A 20,545-nucleotide genomic window follows, 5' to 3' on the forward strand; every position below is an offset into this window, starting at 1 on the left:
AAACTATGTGCATCACATTCGCTTAATGGATGGTGCAAAACCGGTTTGTTGTAAAGTAAGAAATGTCCCTGTAGCAGTTAGAGAACAAGTACAAACAGAACTGGAACGCTTAAAAAAAGGATGGAATCATTGAAGAAGTTGAGGCAACTCAATGGCTTGCTCCAGTTGTGGCTGCAAAGAAAGCTGATAGGTCTCTATGGCTTTGTGTGGACCTTAGAGAGTTGAACAAAAATGTGGTAGTAGATAAATATCCTCTATCAAAAATTGTTGATATGCTAATGTTGTTAAAAGGAGCGAAGGTTTTCAGCACGATAGACCTGAAATCTGCATACCACCAGATTAGATTAGATGAGGAATCAAAAGATTTGACAGCTTTTGTTAACCCTTTTGGAACATTTCGTTTTGTGAGACTTGCTTTTGGGTTGGTTTCGGCAGGCTCGGTTTTCCAGAGGGCGTTGGAAGTTGTTTTGAAAGCCTTGAAAACAAGGAGAGGGGCTCATTAAGTCCAAAGGGACAGAGCACTAAAAATCAACTATACAGTTAAAAAGATTCCCTTTGAACTTTATTAACAAACTTCACTTAGATCGCCAACTTTACACCATTCAGTCAAATGTATCATTCAGTCAGATATATCACACACTAGGAACAACTCCAAATGAGATGCGAGAGAGCTTACACTAACTTGAGTTTATTGATACACTAATCATCTGATTCACAGCAATAAGTAATCATATAAAAAGACATAGTATCACAGATAAGTTTTAAAAAACACATATAATTTAGTGAAACACAAACACACAGATTTCAAGTGGTTTGTGATAGAAAAAATCACAGGCAACATCAGAGGTGGTAATATGCAAATTAAAAGAAAAACCAGGGAACAATGGTACATTTCCATCCTTAATACTATAAATAGAGGTCTCAATACCAAAGAGGACTGGATGAAACTTGTTGTATAGAAGTCCCTGTCTGGCCTTACTCTGAATATTTGTAGAAAAGTGATATTATTGTTATATCACTTATTTAGACTATATAGGGAACATTAGGATAGATTTCCTTCTCTCTTTATTAGATTAGCACTTGCGATTAGAGGATGTTCGATCGCAATATACCTCCTGGGTAGGACCTTTATTTAGATCAATAATAGCGTTTTTTTCATGACCGGATAGCCATCCACCTTATAGGCAGTAAAATCTGCTTTTGCCTCCATTTGCTATTATCTATATATGCACTCTCTATCTATAATGTATTAAACATGTGGACTTTTTGCTCTATCCAGATGAAATGTTGCTCTGTGTCCATTACTATTTAAATATTTTGAACACCTGGCCGTAGTAGATAATCAAGAACACGTTACTTTAATTTTAACGTTAGTTTTTCCCTTCTTGATCTTATGTTGTATTCATATTGAGAGCTGCATACTAATGACACGAGCTCTGAGGAACTTGCGTGAATATATGACAGTTTAAATATGGCGGCGTTTTTAAGAGAACAATGCAGTCCCATTAATTAGCTCTTCGGTTACGTCTTGACGTTATCCATACTTTCTATAAACGTACCCTCTATTCATAATGTATAATATAATAATGGACTTAAGAGGTTGCCTTATTGATTAAATCAGACGAGATGGTATTTGGTGTTTTTAAACGTTAATAATGTCTTTACGCTGTAGGTAATTAAGAACACGCTATTTTTATTTTTGCGATTAGTCCTTTTATCCCTCACCTTATCTTGCTTTCATTTCGAGGGCTGTATGTGTAGGATATCAACTCGAAGGTATTTTTGTTATTATATGACCGTTTAAATATGGCGGCTTTCTTTTCTAAGAACCGTGCAGTCCAATTAACTAAGTCTTCTGGTATGGCTTTACACTATTCATTTTACGCACCCTGCGTACGCGGTGACGTGTATAGATTGCGTCTCCACGGTTGTGAAAGCGTTTGTCCGCTTTCTACAGAGATGCACTAAACGGTACTCGAGGACCCTGACGTGTAGAGCTATAGAGGTAAGAACCAGTTGTGATCTATTGCCACTCTCTGGCCTACCGGAATAAATGGGTCTGATACAGGGGCTCTTTCAGCAGCGACGTATACATTATTTAGATTTTGCATCTATACCGTTTTTAAAGCGCAATCTGTCATTATTGCGAGATATGTAGAGACAGAATGGTGTGCCTTTTATTGTAGGTTTTTATAATCTTTATGACAAGGAGTCATGAGAGTCTGTTTAATGATCCTCATTTTTAGTTTCAAATGGCAGGAGGACAAGACGGACACGGCAACCATAGTTGCCCTCCCCAAGACTCAGCCTCCCTCGCGGTCCTGCTCTGACTATCGGCCGATATCCCTTATCAACACCGAACTCAAAATCTATGCTACGGTCCTAGCACAGCGGTTGCGCCCGTCGCTTGCCTCCTTGGTCCATCCGGATCAATGCGGCTTTATGCTGGAGCGGGGGACCAGACACTGCCTGCGGCGCCTGCATCTTGCGATGGCGCACCGCGGCCGCCTTTCTCCCTACCTGGCCCTTCTTCTGGTTGACTTTGAAAAGGCCTTCGACTCCGTGGGATGGGCGTACTTGGCCGACGTCCTGGAACGCATGGGTTTCGGCCCCCGGTTCCGTGCCATGGTAGCGGTCCTGTACGCGCACCCGCGGGCCCGGGTGTTGGTCAACGGGGCTCTCTCTCGCCCGTTTCCCATAGGTCGGGGGACGCGCCAGGGTTGTCCGCTCTCGCCCCTCCTTTTTGCGTTGGCCATGGAACCCCTGGCAATGCTAATTCGCGCGGATCCCGTTCTTCGCGGATGGGAATGGCCAGCTGTGGCCCCAGATAAGATTGCCCTATACGCGGACGATGTCCTCCTCTATCTTTCCGACCCAGCGACCTCGGTGCCCCGGGTCCGCCGGATCCTCCATCGGTTTGGCCAGGCGTCGGGTCTCCATCTGAACCCAAAAAAATCTGTTCTAGTCCCGCTACACCCGTCGCGGGAATGTTTCGACTGGCAATCAGATATTCCCCTCCGGAGACTCTCCTTTAAGTACCTGGGGATCTGGGTCACCCTCCTCCCGGAACTCTGCTGGGCACTCAATGTGGCTCCAGTAGTAAACAAAGCCAGATCAGATATGCTCCGGTGGCAGGCCCTCCCTTTGAATCCGCTAGGGAGAGTCGCCTTATATAAGATGATGATCCTCCCCAAGTTTCTTTACATGCTGCAGAACACTCCATGCCCCTTTCCGCGCCCGTGGTTCCGGGACCTGGATAAGATGGTGACCAAATTCCTTTGGGGCGGTGGTCGACCTCGGCTGGCCTTGGACCGCTGCAGGGTCCCCTCCTACGACGGCGGCCTAAGCATGACCAACCTCTACCTCTACTATCTGGCCACCCAACTACTGGTGGTCCATGATTGGTTCTCAGGGGGCTGGGGCGACCCGGCTTACCGACTCGAGGTGAACTGCCTCGGGTTCCCCTCCATCCAAAACATGCTCTACGGCACAACGATCCCCCTGTCGCTCCCCGGCGTCGTGCGGGCTCCCTTTCTCGCGTGGCGCGCGGCCTTGCGACACACCAGATGGTCGGGGACGTCCACGCAACTCACTCCGCTTTGGCACGGGACGTGGCTGCGGGAGGTGGTGGGACTCACGGGCTTTCGGCAGTGGGATCTTCTCGGTATCTCCTGTCTGGGCGATATATGGCGTGGAAGCCGCATGTGTTCTTTCCAGGAGCTTCGGACCCGCTTCTCGCTGCAGCCTTCTCAATTCTACCGCTACCTTCAATTGCGCCACGCGGTTCGGGCTCACATCCCTCTAGATTCCAGACTGCCTTCCCATAGTCCGCCTGAGGCCCAGGTGATGTTGGGGTATCTTGGGAGGGGGGGCATATCCCGCATTTATAAATCCCTAATTAACAATACACCGGTGGATTGGAGCGGGCTAAAGCAGCGATGGGAGGCTTGGGTGGGACCCCTGGATGAGGCGGACTGGAGGGACGCCCTTATGGGCCCTCGGTCGCTTACCACCTCCGCGAGGCTGCGGCTTACCCAACTTTATTACCTCCACACTGCCTATTTGACCCCGGCCCGCCTGTATCGTGCGGGCCTCCGCGCGGACGCCTCTTGCACTCGCTGCGGGGAGGTTCCGGCAGATTTTTTCCACATGGTGTGGTCTTGCCCTCGTCTGGGGGACTACTGGGCAGCGATCGAGGCCGATCTAGCGGAGGTCCTGGGTTGGGAGGTCCCCCACGAGCCTAGAATGGCCCTGCTGGGCATCATGGACGGGATGGACGGGTCCCGCAATGAGAAGTACTTCCTCACCACTGCCCTTATGGTGGCTAAAAGAGACATAGCGGCGGTGTGGTCACAGCCAGACCCGCCCAGAGTGGCTACCTGGAGTAGAGGGGTGGATTGGTGTGCAGCTCAGGAGCGGTCGCTATACGCTGCACGGGGCTGCCCAAAAAAATTTTGCAAGATATGGGGGAAATGGTTGGGGGGCCTGCTTTGAAGGGTGGGTGCGCAGGGGGGGGGGGGATGGGAGGGGGCGGGAGGGTTTTTGCACTTGCCTGTTGATGCTTTCCTGATTGCAGATACTGATGCCTTGTTCACTGCACTGCTGTATATTATTCCTGATATTGTTCTTTATGCCGCAAAACACAATAAAAAGAAGTTTATCAAAATGGCAGGAGGAACTTCTAAACGGGTCTCCCCTCATTTACCGCACTCGGGGTTAGTGTTCCCCCATTGTGAATAACTAGAGGTGAGATTAGCATAGGTCATGTACCATGCCAATTGATTATAATATTGCTTAAATCATCACATCCACGTTTCTACTGAGTAACCTAACATGAGGTTGCTTTTTGTGTTTGTGATTAACATCAGCACTCTCACTGGGTCATTTTTCTTTATTTTTCTTTCTTTATAGCCTAACCAGATCAAATTTGGAAACAGGGAACTATCCCAATAAAGTATATCTATAGATGACAAATGGTTGTACCTTTCTGTCTACATAAATTTGAGACAGTGTCTTTAAACTTTTGGTAAGTTGCAGTAATTTTAACATACATTAAAAGTAGTAGAGTAATAAATATTTACATTTGATTATTAGATATAATTGATTTATTCTTATTTATAGATCGTGATAAAACCAGGTCCATTATTATATAAGGCAACTGTGTGAAACGAGGCTATCAACCGAACAAATTAAGGTGAGAACCCAATAGTGGTTCAGTTTCTAAAATAGATTTATCTTGTTAAATTATACATGGTCTCTCAACGAACCAAAAAATAGCCATATTTTTATTTATTGATAGACATATATCACTATCGTGATACCTGTTGCCAGAAGCCCAGATGTTCACTGCCAGCTATTAAATTAAGGCATGAGCTAAGGTATTGACATATCTATGATGGTCTTAATATATAATCTACCCTTTGGGTAATTCATGTCTGTTCTCTGATTGCGGATTGACGAAGTAAGGTGTAGGGCTATACTGGTCTCCACTTATCGATGGGAGCTTGACAATTTCTTATTAAGATTGCACAGTATAAGTCATTAAGTATTTCTAGTTTAGTACATGAATGTTAAGGCGTGTGAGTTGTAGATTTGCAAGAGATTAGTTGTATTGTAGTGTGGGTTAACCACGCCCTATGTACAACGCTAAGTTAGCATAACCTCGATGGCTGTTAGAAAGCCAACTTGCTGCTTCTGCTGCTTTTGCACGCGACACTGTTGTTACATGTTATTCATTCGAGAACTGCTGACTCGACTTTGCTTCACATGAGAACCGTCTGTTGTTTAACATCCTGAACAGCGAGTAGTGACCTTGGTCTGTACACCGTATAAGGAACGAGTCTGGGTCACTAGACGGGGCAGGTTGTTGTGTTCAGGTTGATCGTACCACTTCTTAGTCATAACATACATACAGCTGCCAATACCTGAAAGACGAGCCCTTTAATATTACAGAGCAGCATGTTTTCTGTTACATTCGAAACGAAGAGCTGTTGCAGGAGAGAGCCTAGCTGATCCTGTGATGTGATTCCACTACGCTGATCTATAAGGTATGGGGTCCCCCATGCAAGCCTAAGAGACCTTCTATTAGTCTAATAATACCTTATTAGTTGCTAAAGAAAGGAGGGTGGTTGTGTTCCACGGTCATTATTATTATGATTGCTCCTTTCATTTTCTATGGTATTGTAACAATGCTGATGGTGCTGATCCTAACCATTTGTCTGCTTGTGTTAGCCAAAGTACTGCATCTTAGGACGCGAGGTTTATAAAATAAACTCTTTAAACTTTTACTGTGTCTTTGTTATTCTGTTGTGGACTGATATATAGCTACCAACGGGTATTTCGGATTCCCACCACTCCTGAGAGTATATAAGTCGCTTGTTCTGGGTTGTCTATACATTGGGACCGCCGAGCTAAATCTCGGATAACGAATGTGACACTAAGCTAGTCGGATAGGGGTTCTTAGTTCTGAGGGGAGTTTCTGGTACACCACAATTCTCTGAGGTCCTGGTTTCCTGCGCATAGTTCTGTGCATAAGCAGAATCCCTGCAACAGTATGACATGGAACACTCCTAGTGGGATGTGTAGAAACTTATATTTTCCCATAGTGGGTAATTGGGATGTATTCCATATATTATTTACACTGTTTTAGTGCGTGGCCCTTCACATTTATTCTGTTATAGCAATGATTTTTAATCTTGGAGTACCAAGAAAATACTTTTAATCATCATAAGAAAGATTCTCAATGTCTCTGAAGAATATGAATGTTTTTAATTTATTTTGTATTATGTTCTGTGTTAGGTATGCTCATTAACATTTACTAAAGGAAGGAATATTATTGCCAGTCCTAAAGATGGTGGTTCTTTCTTCCTCTTCAACCGAAATGTGTCGACGCAGAGATTAATTTGACATGGGACAAGAATTATAGAAATTAGGGAGAACCGCTCCCGGTTATTTCTGGTCCACATAAGTTGCAAATGAACACTTTCAAGGCACAATTTTCCTTCCATATGATGCTTGGTTGTTGTCTTCCTATGAGATATTGTTTAAATTGAATTTTTTTAATTATGTACTTTTGAATGAACATTTATATGTGTTTTTTAAAACTTATTTGTGATACTATGTCTTTTTACATGATTACTTATTGCTGTGAATCAGATGATTAATGTATCAATAAACTCAATTTAGTGTAAGCTCTCTCGCATCTCATTTGGAGTTGTTCCTAGCGTGTGATATATCTGACCCGATGATACATTTGACTGAATGGTGTAAAGTTGGCGATCTAAGTGACATTTTTTAATAAAGTTCAAAGGGAATCTTTTTAATTATATAGTTGTTTTGAAAGGCCTTACTGGTGTAAGAGTATATCAGGATGACAGCTTTTTTTTTGGGTTGAATGACAAAGAACATGAGTTGAGGCTCATGAGTGTGTTAGGCAGGCTTGATGAATTCAAACTAACTGTCAAAATTGAGAAGTGCAAGTTCAAAAGAGAATCAATTGATTATCTGGGTCATAAGATCTCTGAGGGTGGTGTCTCGCCGAAGGAAAATTTAGTCATTTCAATACAGAAAATGCCTTCCCCTACCAACAAGGAAGAGCTGATGAGTTTTTTAGGAATGGCTGAATATTATAGTAAGTTTATTCAAGGTTTTGCCTCATTATGTGTCTCCATGAGAGCTTTGTTGCGTAAAGGGTGTGAGTTTATCTGGGATGATAAGTGTGAGCGAGAACTTTGCGTTCTTAAAGAAAAATTAAGCTTGGCACCAAAGTTAAGCAGCTTTGATCCTGACAAGAAATCTGTCTTAATAACTGATGCCAGCATAAAAGGTCTAGGAGCCGTTCTCCTACAAAAGAACAATGAAAATGATGAAGTGATACTATTTTTGTCTAGGAGTTTAAGAGGAGCTGAAATGCGATATTCAGTGGTTGAGAAAGAAGCTCTTGCTGTCTATTGGTGGGTAAAGAAATTGAAAAATCTGTTGTTGGGAGGTGTATTTGAGGTTAGAACCGACCATAAACCTTATTGTGAATTTTTTTTAAAAAAAGGGGCATTGATGCTGTCTCCAGTAGAATCACAAAGTGGATTGTGACGCTACAAGATTATGACTTTGAGATAAAATATTTACCTGGTGTAGAGAATAAAGTGGCAGATGCATTATCCCGTCTTGTTTCTAAAGACGATGTTGGTCCTGATGATGAGTGTGAACAGGATGGAGAAATGGTATGCATCATTGAAGGAGGCATCATTGAGAGAGATAGATGGTTAAAAGCCTTAAGTGATGATAATGATCTATTAAAGGTTCTAGAATGTATCAAAACAGGTTGGAAAATCAAACCCAAAGGTGATGAAAATGTGGATACATTTTGGCATGTAAGAGATCAGTTATCAGAACAAAATGGCTTACTTGTCAGGGGGATAAGGCTTATTCCACACATTTCTCTTAAGGAAGAACTTATTTCCTTAGCACATGATGTTCATCTGGGAATTTCCAAGACTAAGGAAAGGTTAAGATTGTCATATTGGTGGCCAGGAATGGACTTACAAGTGGAACGGAAGATTAGGGATTGTGTGCAGTGTGCTTTGAGTGAGAGAGTGGCAAAACCGAAAGTCAATCCATGGTTATAAGAGACCGCCCTGATGGTCCATGGAAGGAAGTTAGCCTAGACATTGTTGGCCCAATCTGTTCTTCTGGCACTGAATGGTATATACTCGTGCTTGTTGATATCTTTTCAAGATGGCCTGAAATAGCTATAACGCGAGGAATTGAAACTAAGCATATCAAAGTATTTTTGGAGAAACTCATTGCTGAAGAGGGCATACCCAATGCCATTCTTACAGACAATGGTGTGCAATTGGTCTCAAGGGAGATGGAAGAGTTTTTATCAGCACATGGTATTAAGCATAAGAAGTCTTCATTATATCACCCAGAGACCAATGGATTGGTTGAGCGGTTTAATCGGGTGCTCAAAGAAACAATTGAAATGGCAAAGTCTACGAATTTGGATTGGCGTACAGAGATCTTTAAAAAAATAAAGGTTTATAGATTGTCTCCTCATGCCGTTACCAAAAGAACTCCATTTGAATTGTTTAGAAGCAGGGGTGCAAACACTCTTGTTACACCTAGTTGGGTGAATGACATACAACCAGATTGACATATCGAGAATGAACGGAGTGATTGGAGGTTAGCGGAGTCTAAAAGAATTGATGCTAGAAAAAAGCTACATTATATAAAGGAATGTGTAAAGAAAACTGTTGTTAAAGTGGGGGACTGGGTATTGATAAAAAATCCCTGCAAATGTAAGTCGTCTAAAATGTTTTTGAAACCTATTTGTGTTATTAAGATCTTCAACAATGCTATCAAGACTGCTGACCACAGCATCTGGAATTTGAACAGAGTGGTTGTGATTAGAAAGGATTTTGTTTGTGACTCTATGGAAATGTCTGAAGAGTTGGAGTCTGAAAAGTTGGATCACACTTCTCACACTTCTGGTGTTCCACATGGCATCCGGAGGTCTCCCAGAGTTTCATCTCCTCCAAGCCACCTAAAAGATTTTGTTAAGTAAACTTATATATTGTATTTCATATGTTTCTTTTCTTACCTACATTGTTTATTTTCACTTCATTGTAATTGTATCCTCTTTACTACTTTAGTTTTGTTATTTGTAAAGAAAGGAGATGTGTGGCATCTTGAGATCCTGAGATTCTACACTTGTTGCCAGGAGAATGATATGATGTAACTGGAGTTAGACTGGAGTTGGAGCCAGAATCAGATGCTTGTAACTGGCTGTTTGTGGATGGGATCCTCTTTCCTAGAATAAACCCAACCTTTCTTCCAAAGCTGTGTGTTTGGATTCTTACAGTATCCTTTTAAGAAGACAGTTTACAGAGCAGAATGTGAGGATATATGTTGTATGTCTATCATATTGTCTAATACTTTGGTGTTGTGAAATGTTGTTCCCTCACTGGAGAGTGAAAATGAAAGGCCTTGTTCATGTTTACAATGGCCCTTTGAACAAGTATGCATCCTCCTACCAGTCTACAAAGATAAGTGCTGCATTGCAAGACCCCAACTTTAGTCATTTAGCAGAGCTTGAGTGGCAAACATCTTTGGCATTCTTCCTGATTCATATCACGGTGGTAAAGCCAGAAGCTGTGGGAAGGTCATTTGCATTGATATTGTCCTATAGTCTAATGCTTCACTGTAAGCAAACAAATGATGTAAGGGACCAGAAAGTTTGGTTAGCCGTTGAAGTAATATTAGCATAAAGGTTGTATCTCGTGGCAGGCTGCAGGTATGCTTTTATGATGGTTGCTTTGGTAAAGAAGAGATCACTAGTTTGGAAGGCGCAAAGGTAGACTCGATAATAAGGTTGACCACTTACATTTTCTGAGAATGAGCAAACTGACAGACACAATGCTAGTACAGAGAATCTAGAATTGTCTGTCTGGTTTTAGGAAATTGACATGGGTCAGTTAAAATTTCAGCTATGTTTAAGCTGTAGTTTACCTATGGGTAATATCGGCGCTTGATGTTAACTTAGTTCTAAGGATTTTTGGACCACTGGATTCTTTTACCATAGCCATTGCACGTAAAACTGATTTTGTGACTTTTATTGTAGCTCCTGTTGGAATCATTCTTTCCTGACATTATGCAAGGTTACTAGATTTACACAGGAATGTGTGAAATAATAACTACCACTTTATGAGTTAGCTGTATAAGTAGAGGCAAACTTGTACAGTTGTGTATGTGCTCGTTTCTTAGGCTGTGAAATATAATAGTAAAATATCTCATGAGCCTTGTATTCGCCACATAGAAAGATAAAAGGTTAGTGCTTGCATCTTGACATCCATTTTAAAACGCTCATAGCTTACTGAAATTTACCAGTACTTATGGCAGCTTTAAAACAAGCATTTTTAAAGGTTTGTGCAATGTGGGTCAAAATGCTCAAATCTGAAAATGCTTTCGAATAGCTCAAGTGGCAACTTTCAGAAAGTAGGTTAATAATTTGCTGAGCCTCACCAACTTAATGAACAGAATCTGGTTAGACTAAAACACAGTTTTTAGAGAATCTCTGCTCAACCTCTAGAAGCTGTAGCACAAGCGGACAATTTCCCTTAGAACTGTGTGTTAAGTTAAAACAGTAACAACCATTTAAAAGTTAAGAAAGCAATTTACATTTAGGGCCTCATTACGATGTCGGGTGGAAAGCCTTTGCCCGACAGTCGCAATATCCTAGACCGCGTCGGAACCCTTCCGACCGACTCGGTTGGTTTACAATCTGCCCGACCGATTACGATGTTCGTGGTCGGATTGTAAACCTCACGGTCCTTCTAAATCAGTTCCGACTGGCTCTCGGAGAAGTCATGTCATCATGCAGCCCGTCCTGACAGCGTTTCCGACCGATTACGATGTCTATTTCCAACAGCCTTTCCGAGTTGGCCTGTCCAACAATAAAAGGCTGTCGTAAAGTGACTTTGGGGGCCCCTAGCAGGGCCCCCCTCATCCTGAGGCCTCCGGTTGGGGGCTGAGGGGGTACCTAAGGGACCGCCTGTAAAACCCTGCACTGTGTGGCTGGCACCATGGGATGCCAGCCAAAGGGTGCAGAGTTTTACACACACACCCCATTTCCCCATAGGAGCCTGTGTTGTCGGACGGAACACGGGCTCCCAAAGGGAACAATGGGCCTCCGACCGAACAGTGTTCGGTTGCATCATAATAGGTCAGGCGGAACCGCCGACCGCGAGTTGGTCGGTTCCCGAATCAGAGACGTGTCGGGCAGAAACTTTCCACTCAACATCATAATGAGGCCCTTAATGTATTAAACAAATTTAAAACAATCAAGAAAAACTTTATAAGCAAACAGACACTAAAGTTATAAAAATTTCAACCAGAAGCTAAAAATATGATATTTTAAAGTTTTAAAGCAAACAGCAATATGGTTGATCGGGACCTAGGTTGAGTTTCAGGTCAGCTGCAATAGAGCAGAGGTCAGATTCATTGAGCAAGTTGCTCAGCCAAAGTTTTTACCCTGGGACTTTATCTACTTTTTGGTGATCAAAGCCTTCCCACAAGATAAGGTCCGAAACTGAACGAACGGGCGTCCTTGAAAGTTGAATATGTCATCATTGAGCTCTCAATTAAACCATTGGTTTGTCCCTTAATGTTCCAAGTGGAACACAGCTGGATTTTGTTCCTCCCAGGTTGCTTCACCACTGGGTTAGAATTCGCACCTGGCATCATTCAAAGGTTTTACCTCTTATGTGTTTAATCAAAAGATCCACCATCGGACCAAGGCTGGAATCTGTAGCCAGGCAAGGCTCATCAAGGCCATATACACTTTACTCGTTTTCAGCAACAACAAAAAAAGCTCCTAGCTTGAGTATTTCCTCCTTTGGGAAGTCCCAACACCTTGTCACGGTTCTCAAGAGGTGGAAACAATTACTAAGCCTCACCTCTCTCGCTTTTTGTGTCCCTGGAGGAAACAAATAGGAGTCCAGTCACCTGAATCTTGGACAGGAGTTCGGCAGGATTTAGATTATCAGCAGTCAGGCAGAGTCTTCTTTTTTAAAGATGGTTTGTTTCTAAATCCAGGAATGATCTAAAGAGGTGATGGTGAGTCACCAGTCTTATCCACTGCACTAACCAGTAATTGGAGAATTTATGACAAACAAGTAATTGGAGAATTTACTACAAACAATCCTGACTATCCCTCTCACTATCCTGCCTACTTTTTCAGCATTTCCTCTTTAGTTTATTGAAAAAATGCCAATAGCTGAGGAGGCGTGAAATGATTTTCTGTTGATTGATATCTCTTGTGATTAGCCAGAGGGTTTACCAGTGCAAGTTGAGTTCTGACATACACAGAAATGCTTTTGCAATCCTAGATTTTTCTGAGGAGATTCTGTGAGACTTTTTAGTCATAAGGCAATCCTCATAAAGCAGTAAACACATCTCAATGCTGTGAAAGTGGGACCCAGGTCAGGCACCAGATGATTGGCTCATTTGTACTTAGCAATTGCAGACTAGCTTGGAAACTCACGGATCTCACCCTGTGTCCACTGCTGCTGAGATTCTATGGATAAGGCAGGAAAGGAGATTGAGAAAAATATAGAAATGCTGCTTTAGTCAAGGAGGACGATTCTCAGGTGTATAAAAACAAGACGACTAATATTACTCATATACTCATCCCCTGGAGTTCTGCTTGATAGTGCTTGTCTCAAAGCTGTATTATGCACAGATTCCTATTAATATTAGTGTCCTGTGCTGCTGTGGACATCCACAATATGATATGGTGCTGGCTACCGTTGGCAAACTTTCTAAGATCAGATACATCCATTCACGGAAACTGGCTGAGTTCTAGAAGGACCTTGTGAGCCTATTAAAGTTGTGAGTGGAGTCTGTGTGCTAGGGACATATTGCAACCTATTAGGGAACCAAATCCCTAAACTGAGACCTCTGTAGTGGAACGGTCCTGGTACAGGGGGAGTCTAATATATATCTGTTAAAATACCAAATAAGTAGTGGAGTTCTCTGAGGACTACTTTCCATCTGTACAAGCTGTTGACCTCCCTCATAAAATTTCAGAACTTGACTGTGTTCTGATGTTTTAATATGATCTGATCTTAAGGTGCAAAAAGTAAAACAAGTGAGAAGTCTACTCCTACATTAATATTCACATTTCACTGCAATTTGGACTTTCTATGGGAAAACACTTTTAACAGTCATCTTTGCAGATTTCAGAAGACCAAGGGAGCTAAGGACCATTTGTCCAACCTGATCTTGCCAGGTACAAGATCAGGCCATTTCTTAGGGCTATTCCAGTGCATACTTTTGTTATTTGAGTTATTGAATTAAGGGTATCCATCTTGAATCTTGTAAACTTGGAATGTTTCTAAGTATGAAATATGTTTCTAAATATTAAAATAAAACCTTTGATCAGGTCATACCTCCATTTTGAGGATGACTGTATGCACTCACAAACTGACGTTATCAAGTCTCTAGTTCCGGGTTTGGCGTCCAAAAGTGGACTTTAAATTATTTTGTTACAGTCACTTGGATAGATTTACATTGAATTTCCTTTACTCATTATTTCCTAAATAAAGGGTATTTCTCCTGTGTTAGCCTTTGAATCCTTTATCCTTTTTTCAAAAAAATGTTTCTGATATTTCACTTTTTACATGTTATTCTTTTTTAAAACTGTGTTGGACTTAATTGTGCATCGGCTGTGTTGAACATAGATACCTCGCACACATTTTCCCTGGTGATATGCCTCACTGCCTATGTATCACTACAAAACACTGAGCCAAGCGCAACCTTAGGAAATATTTGTTTACCATTGTGGATCTTGCTGTTTTGCCAACATGGGAGTACAGAAACAGGCCGCATCACCACTATGATTCCCAATCCACATAATCTGCCAGTTAAGTTGTCAAAAGCTCCCTTACCTTTGTGTCATTTTCTGGTTTTCTTCAGGAATGACCTGGGGTTGCTATTTTTCTTATTTCATCTAAGGCTTGATCTTCTCCTGGTATTTTCCTTTGCATTCTGGTCTCAGTGGAGACCAATGTGCCTTTGTTGGTTTTAGTCTTCAGACCTCTAAACACTCTTTCATGGTGGTTCCTGCATCATGAATTAGCTGCATCTTCTGTTGTGCCCCTGCCCTTTGGAGTATCTGGTCACATTGTCTCCTCATTTGCTTCAACTCCCATTTCAGGGTGCAGGATGACTCACTTCCTACTGTGGGCTCTCAAACTTATTACTGAGAAATACTCATTTCGTATGATCTCTACCAACATCTCTTTATTCAGCTTTGTCTACATGATGATCTTATTCCATCTGTTATGGGACAAAGAAAGTTTAATTAGACTGTAGCCAAACAGCTTGCTCCCAGTACTGCTATAATCAGATACATGTGGAGCAGTATGCCTTCTTCTTCTCACATTGCTTACTGAGTGTTTTGCTCATCCCATGCATATGCCACTTAATTATCCTTCTTAGTTTTGCATTCAGTTATAAACTTTGCCTAAGTGAACCCACATGAAATTCGTAGTTTGGATGAAAAGCTCAATTTTCCCTTTAGCGTTTTTGGGAATCAAAGTTGGTCATATTTATCTGGTTAAAAAGGAGCAAAGATATGTAAATTTAAACTTTCTAGTCTGTTCAAGCGCTTTGATACCAGATATCCATTTTTAAAAAATACAGTGCCCAAATTTGAAAGCCTTGCCAGATTTCATTTCTTTTTCAGTCCCTTTAATAACCTACCCCAAGTTCTGCTGCTCAACTTGTTCTTTATTAACATGTCCGTATCTCCTTCAGGACTTTTGCCACTGTCCTGTACTGATCAATTCCTAGTTCTCCACTTCATATATTTCCCCTTTAACACTCATATGAAGAGCCATGTCCTGATCACCCATTTCAGGTAGAATGCACAATGGTTTTCAGACTTCTTCAGTTGCACTTTTATTTTGAGCCCTCTCTGTCTCCCGCCCTCCCCCATTTCTTCCCTAATAACAGCCTCTTGAACCTTTTCACGCTGTAGCTGACAAGGTTTGCCCAAATTATTCAAACAATACATTGTCACTATGTCATATCTTGTAGGGTCTACCTCCCATCCCTTGACACAAACATGTGCAGGACCAACAAAGAAGAAGGGTCAAACACATGGTCTCTGTTATTAACCCCAACCTACCTTTTAATGATTCTCCAAATCATTTTCAGCAGAGCACATGTTTTAGCTCTAACATCTATCAAGAATATGACAGGCCCTCTGGTTCACAATTCCCAACCTCCACTTATATGTCCACTCACCTGCATTGTTTACCTGCTCCTGTGGGTCTCTACCCTGGATCCTGTGAGGCTTCAAGAAAAGCTGAGATCCTACAAGATAAGGTGGTCATTTTAGGTGAAGTGCTACTTAAAATGCACCCAAGGTACAGCTGGGAGCTTGGCTTAACTCTAGCTAGGAAAGATGATGTTCCAACATTCTTCCAAAGAACAAAGTTGTCATCAACTTGCCAGATTTCCTTGATCCTTGCACAGTGCAAATACCATGCATGTTTGCTCCCTAATTCAGCACTATCGATGCTGACTAAGAACTCTAAAGACAATCGAGAAAAGTGGCATACTAATTGGGCAATCTGTGACATTCCAAAATACTGATTTTCAAAAGGAAGTTTGCTGAAGTAATGGTGTAATTTGAGTAGTAAAAGTAATTTACTAGGCTGGTGGAGTTCATGGAGTTTTGCCCACTCCACATAATGCTTGTAACATGGAGTTCCAGCAAAACTCCGATAACCGCTGAATAGAGGATTTTTTTCTCAAGTGCAGCTCTCCAACATTAAGTTGGCAAGCAATAATTGGCACCACCTAGCGTGAGTTTTGGGCAGCTAGAATGGCATTCAGTGAGATTTCCTCCACATGGGTGGTCGGGGTCTCACGACCGTTTGAAGTGAGAAAGCTGCAGCTCAAGTAGAAAATTTACTTGAGCGTCATCAAAGAAGCAGCTCCCTCTGACACTCCGAGTGGTGCCGTATGCTCTGACTTTGCAACATGGAACAAGCTCCTTGAGCTATAAATCAGGGCAAATTACCAATTTCCGACCAATTATGGAACTCCACAAAATCTTGTGAAGTTTTTATGTAACTGCACTGACTTCTGCAGAGTGAAACTCCATGAGTTCCGCCCACCCCTAAATTTTACACTTTTACTCATCTGCAGTATTGGCAACAACATAGTGTACCTAAGGTAATGGTGCAACTCTAAAGTATTAATAGAGGGAATATTTGGATTGTTTTATTCTGTGTATATACTGTGAAGAACGTATTGTGAACTAAGAGTATTTATCTTCCCTGACACCACAGAATCATACACATACTCCTAACAACTACTGAGCGAGTGAGATCTACCCATCCAGAACCCAAAACAGTGTAGCTGGTACAGTTGTGTTTCCCATACCCGTTGACATGCCCTAAAGGCTGATTACAGGTAGTTTGAGTTCAGCATTGACAATAGAAAAATGGGGATTGTTGGGCTTCTCGTCATCGCTGCAGAGCCTCTTCAAGAACCAGGTTATTAGGTTAAAATACATTTTCTGGGCTCTATTCCACTTAACAATTAACACACCTCTTCATTTTATCTTGTAGATCACAAATCAAATTGTTGATAAAAGTTGTTTTAAATCACTATTTACTCCTCTTCAAAACCACCACTTGGTGGCCAATGACAATCTTGCTTTCAATTCACACTCTCCACTGAAATTTTGGGATGACATCCTGGCTACAAGCAACTACACATACAACCCATTAGTCCTGCGATTCTTGCAGACATTGAGTCATGCAATGCTTTAGGTAAGCTGAAGTTTAAAGGTTCATGGAACTTTCTCAAAGTGAGAGAGACCACAGTTGATTAGTTGATTATTCTGTAAATCTTGTAGGGTTGGTGAGCCTCTGCAGAGCAGTCAGACTACGTTTTGTCAACCCACTAGGGGAGAAGCTCTTCTTTTCCTGTCATGCTAGTCTGTTTACTATATTTATGTGTCCATAGGTAGATAACAGAGGACAAGATTGCACTTGGTGGTTCGGTAAGTAAATCTTTTTTTAACGCAGGCATGCCCTGGAAGGTCCTAGACTTCCCAGCGGGATAACAAAACAGAAGGAGAGAAGTTAAAACTGCCTTGCCATAGTTTGCTTCCACTGTAGGACTTAAAAAGAGTGGTACACTGCCTTGCAAGGCCCTCCCCTCAACTGCAGGGCTTACCAAAAATGAAGCGGTGTCATAGTACCTTGTAAAGGGTTGGACTGCTTGCTTCTCCTTCAAACGTTTGACCACTAGTGTAGTCTACTTGTAAAAACATTTGATGAGACCTATTAGCCGTTATTAGCCACTTTTGCTGCTGCACCGTTACTGACAACATCAACCTAAACTAAATGGAAAGTCTATGATATGCAACAGTAGCTCCCAGGGTCTATCTAGGACTAGTTGCTCTAGTTCCTCAATACATGTGATCAATAGGTAAAAAAAGCACTTTTTTCCCCTGACCTTTTCAACAATGTTAATATCTCCCTAAAGTGTGGATGACAAGCTAGTCTATCTAAATGCTACCAGCACAGCAGATTTAGTTACATAGCATGTGACCGTGATAACACACTGCAAACCTTCCCAACTATCAACTCACTATTTGTTTATTCATTTGGAAATTCTATACAGCTCTATGCTTTACTTCTCTGTTAATGCAGAGCGCCACACAGTTCTAAACTGCAAATGTTGAGACAGCCAGAATCCAAATGTATGGGGGCATGACACTAATCCAATATTCCTTCCTTGCTACCATCACGCTCATTGTCAAGTGTAAGGAACCAACTGACAATTTGCCAGGTCTTGAGTTCAGTTTTTAAGAGTTATGCAAATTGAGTGGGATTCAACAAATTTCATAAATGTTAGAATTTGGCCCTGTTGCATAGTGATCTACCTCTGTGTTTCTCTTTCTGGAGGATATATTGCCAACTAGGTGGCATGATGCCTGGTAGCAGGTTCCAGGTGAACATGTAGAAGGGAGCCTGATATTGATTCTTTCTGAGTTATTTGTTCCAGTAAGCCTTCAATGTTATCTTCAACTCTGGTAGGAACTGTAACGTGTTTTTAGGGCTTGTTTGATGTGGTCATATTTGCACAGATTGAAGCGTGATTTGACTGTCTAGTTTTGTACTCTTTATTGTCTGCCAATGAGCAGTCCAGAGATGACAATAGGTTGATGCTATTACTTGCAAAATCACAGATATTAAATAAATGGAACCCCGTTTTCCCTGTTTCCCAGAACCCATTAAGGTTCCCCGTCTGATCACAGATCAAAATATGTGTCTCTGTCTGACCTACAAGTACCTAGCAAAAGATGACTCTCCTGTACCCTCAAAAAGAAGTTAAGGGCTAAAACCTCCCATAGCTCTGGGTTCTGCCAACCAACTAACTATGGTTGCCCTCTGATCACAAAACTTTTAGATGGAAAGTTGTAGATGATGCTCTACACAAGCACTCTGAATATCTCACCTCAACTTCCGCTGTCACACATCCTTTTCAGTTTAACCCTGAAGCCTCCCCTCTTCCTCAGCATTAGGCAACAGCATCTCCAGTTCAGTCAGTTCCACCCACACTCCCATCGCATGTGAGAGAAACACCTTCTCACTAACTGCCTTGAGGAGCAATGGTCTAAGGAGTAAGTGTGAATCCACTCTCAACACCTCCACGCCTTGCTAAACACGCTTTCAGATTGCTTCACTATTACAGCCTTTTCTTTTAGCTACAGCTAAAGAAAATACAAGTACAACTACAATTGGTGCTTTTCATTGAAGTAACTCCATGCACCTGTCTGCTCGTGTGGTCCATCTATGCGGTATATGTGAAGATAATTTTAATTTTGCCTCGAAATTAAGCAATGTTTGCTGTATTTCTTAACTGAATGGACAAAGAGAACATCTGGAAGTGATTCAGAGTTCTGTGCTAAATCTCACGGAGCTGCAAGTATCAAAGAAGGTAAAAGTTTGCATTGTGCTTGTGGTCTCCACAGGTGCGAAACCAGCAGCAAGGCTTATTAGAAAAACCTTGCTAAGTAGCCGTAAGGTGCAATCTTTCTTGCGTGAAGGAAAATAAAAGATTTCACTTTTTCTAAATTCCTCTCTTGTTTTCTTAGTCTCCTAATTATCATTCATGTCAAAACCTGTATTTTCTTAATTAAATCGATAGTCTTACCTCAACTTCCATATTTTTGCTCACCGTCTATCATTTGCATAGACTTCAATTTCGGCAGCTGCAATCAAACACATGGTTTATTTCAAGATTAACTTTCTTTCTTCTGTGTCATGCAATGTTTGCTTTTTTTAATTTCCAACTTGTTTATTTATAGCACATTTTTGGGTTCTCCATTTCCCTATTTAAGTCTTCTACCTTCAGATATTTAATGCTTATAACCCCTATGAAAAGAACCTTTTCATTATTTATTTGGGACCTTTATTGAGTGCACGGCTACCTCCAATGGGGGTGTCTCGGCGCTAAGGCTGCAGAGAAAGCACAATGGCAGAGGAGACGGGCTAGGTGGTAATTCATTATTTCTCCCTTCCTCACACAATTTTAATTGGGCACATTCTACCCTTAGCTGGCAAATAGATTTGAAACCATTACAGCCTTTCTTCTCAGGGCTGCACCAGTTGTTTTGTGTGCTCTAACTTTTTATATGCTCTCCCCTATGGCTATGACATGTTTCTTATCAATCGATCAATCAATCAAGGGCATGGCCGCACTGGCCATAGCGGGCACCGGGCAATTCCCCGGTGGTCCGCTAGGGTGTGGGCCAGTTTAGGCCCCTGGGGGTGTTCTTTTTACCAGGGGCTGGTTTTGCAGCAATATCGGCCCCCAGCAACAAAAGAGGCACAAAGCTTTAAGCTTTCCGCTAGCAGCCCCAACCTCCCCCAGGGTGGCCGGCCGAGCTCTTTGCCACGGCCGGTTTTGGTTCCCAGACCAGCCTGATCAAGGGTTTATAAAGTGCTGCTACTCACCC

The sequence above is a fragment of the Triturus cristatus genome, chromosome 3_2, assembly GCF_964204655.1.
Source record: "Triturus cristatus chromosome 3_2, aTriCri1.1, whole genome shotgun sequence".
NCBI classification, from domain to species: Eukaryota; Metazoa; Chordata; class Amphibia; order Caudata; family Salamandridae; genus Triturus; species Triturus cristatus.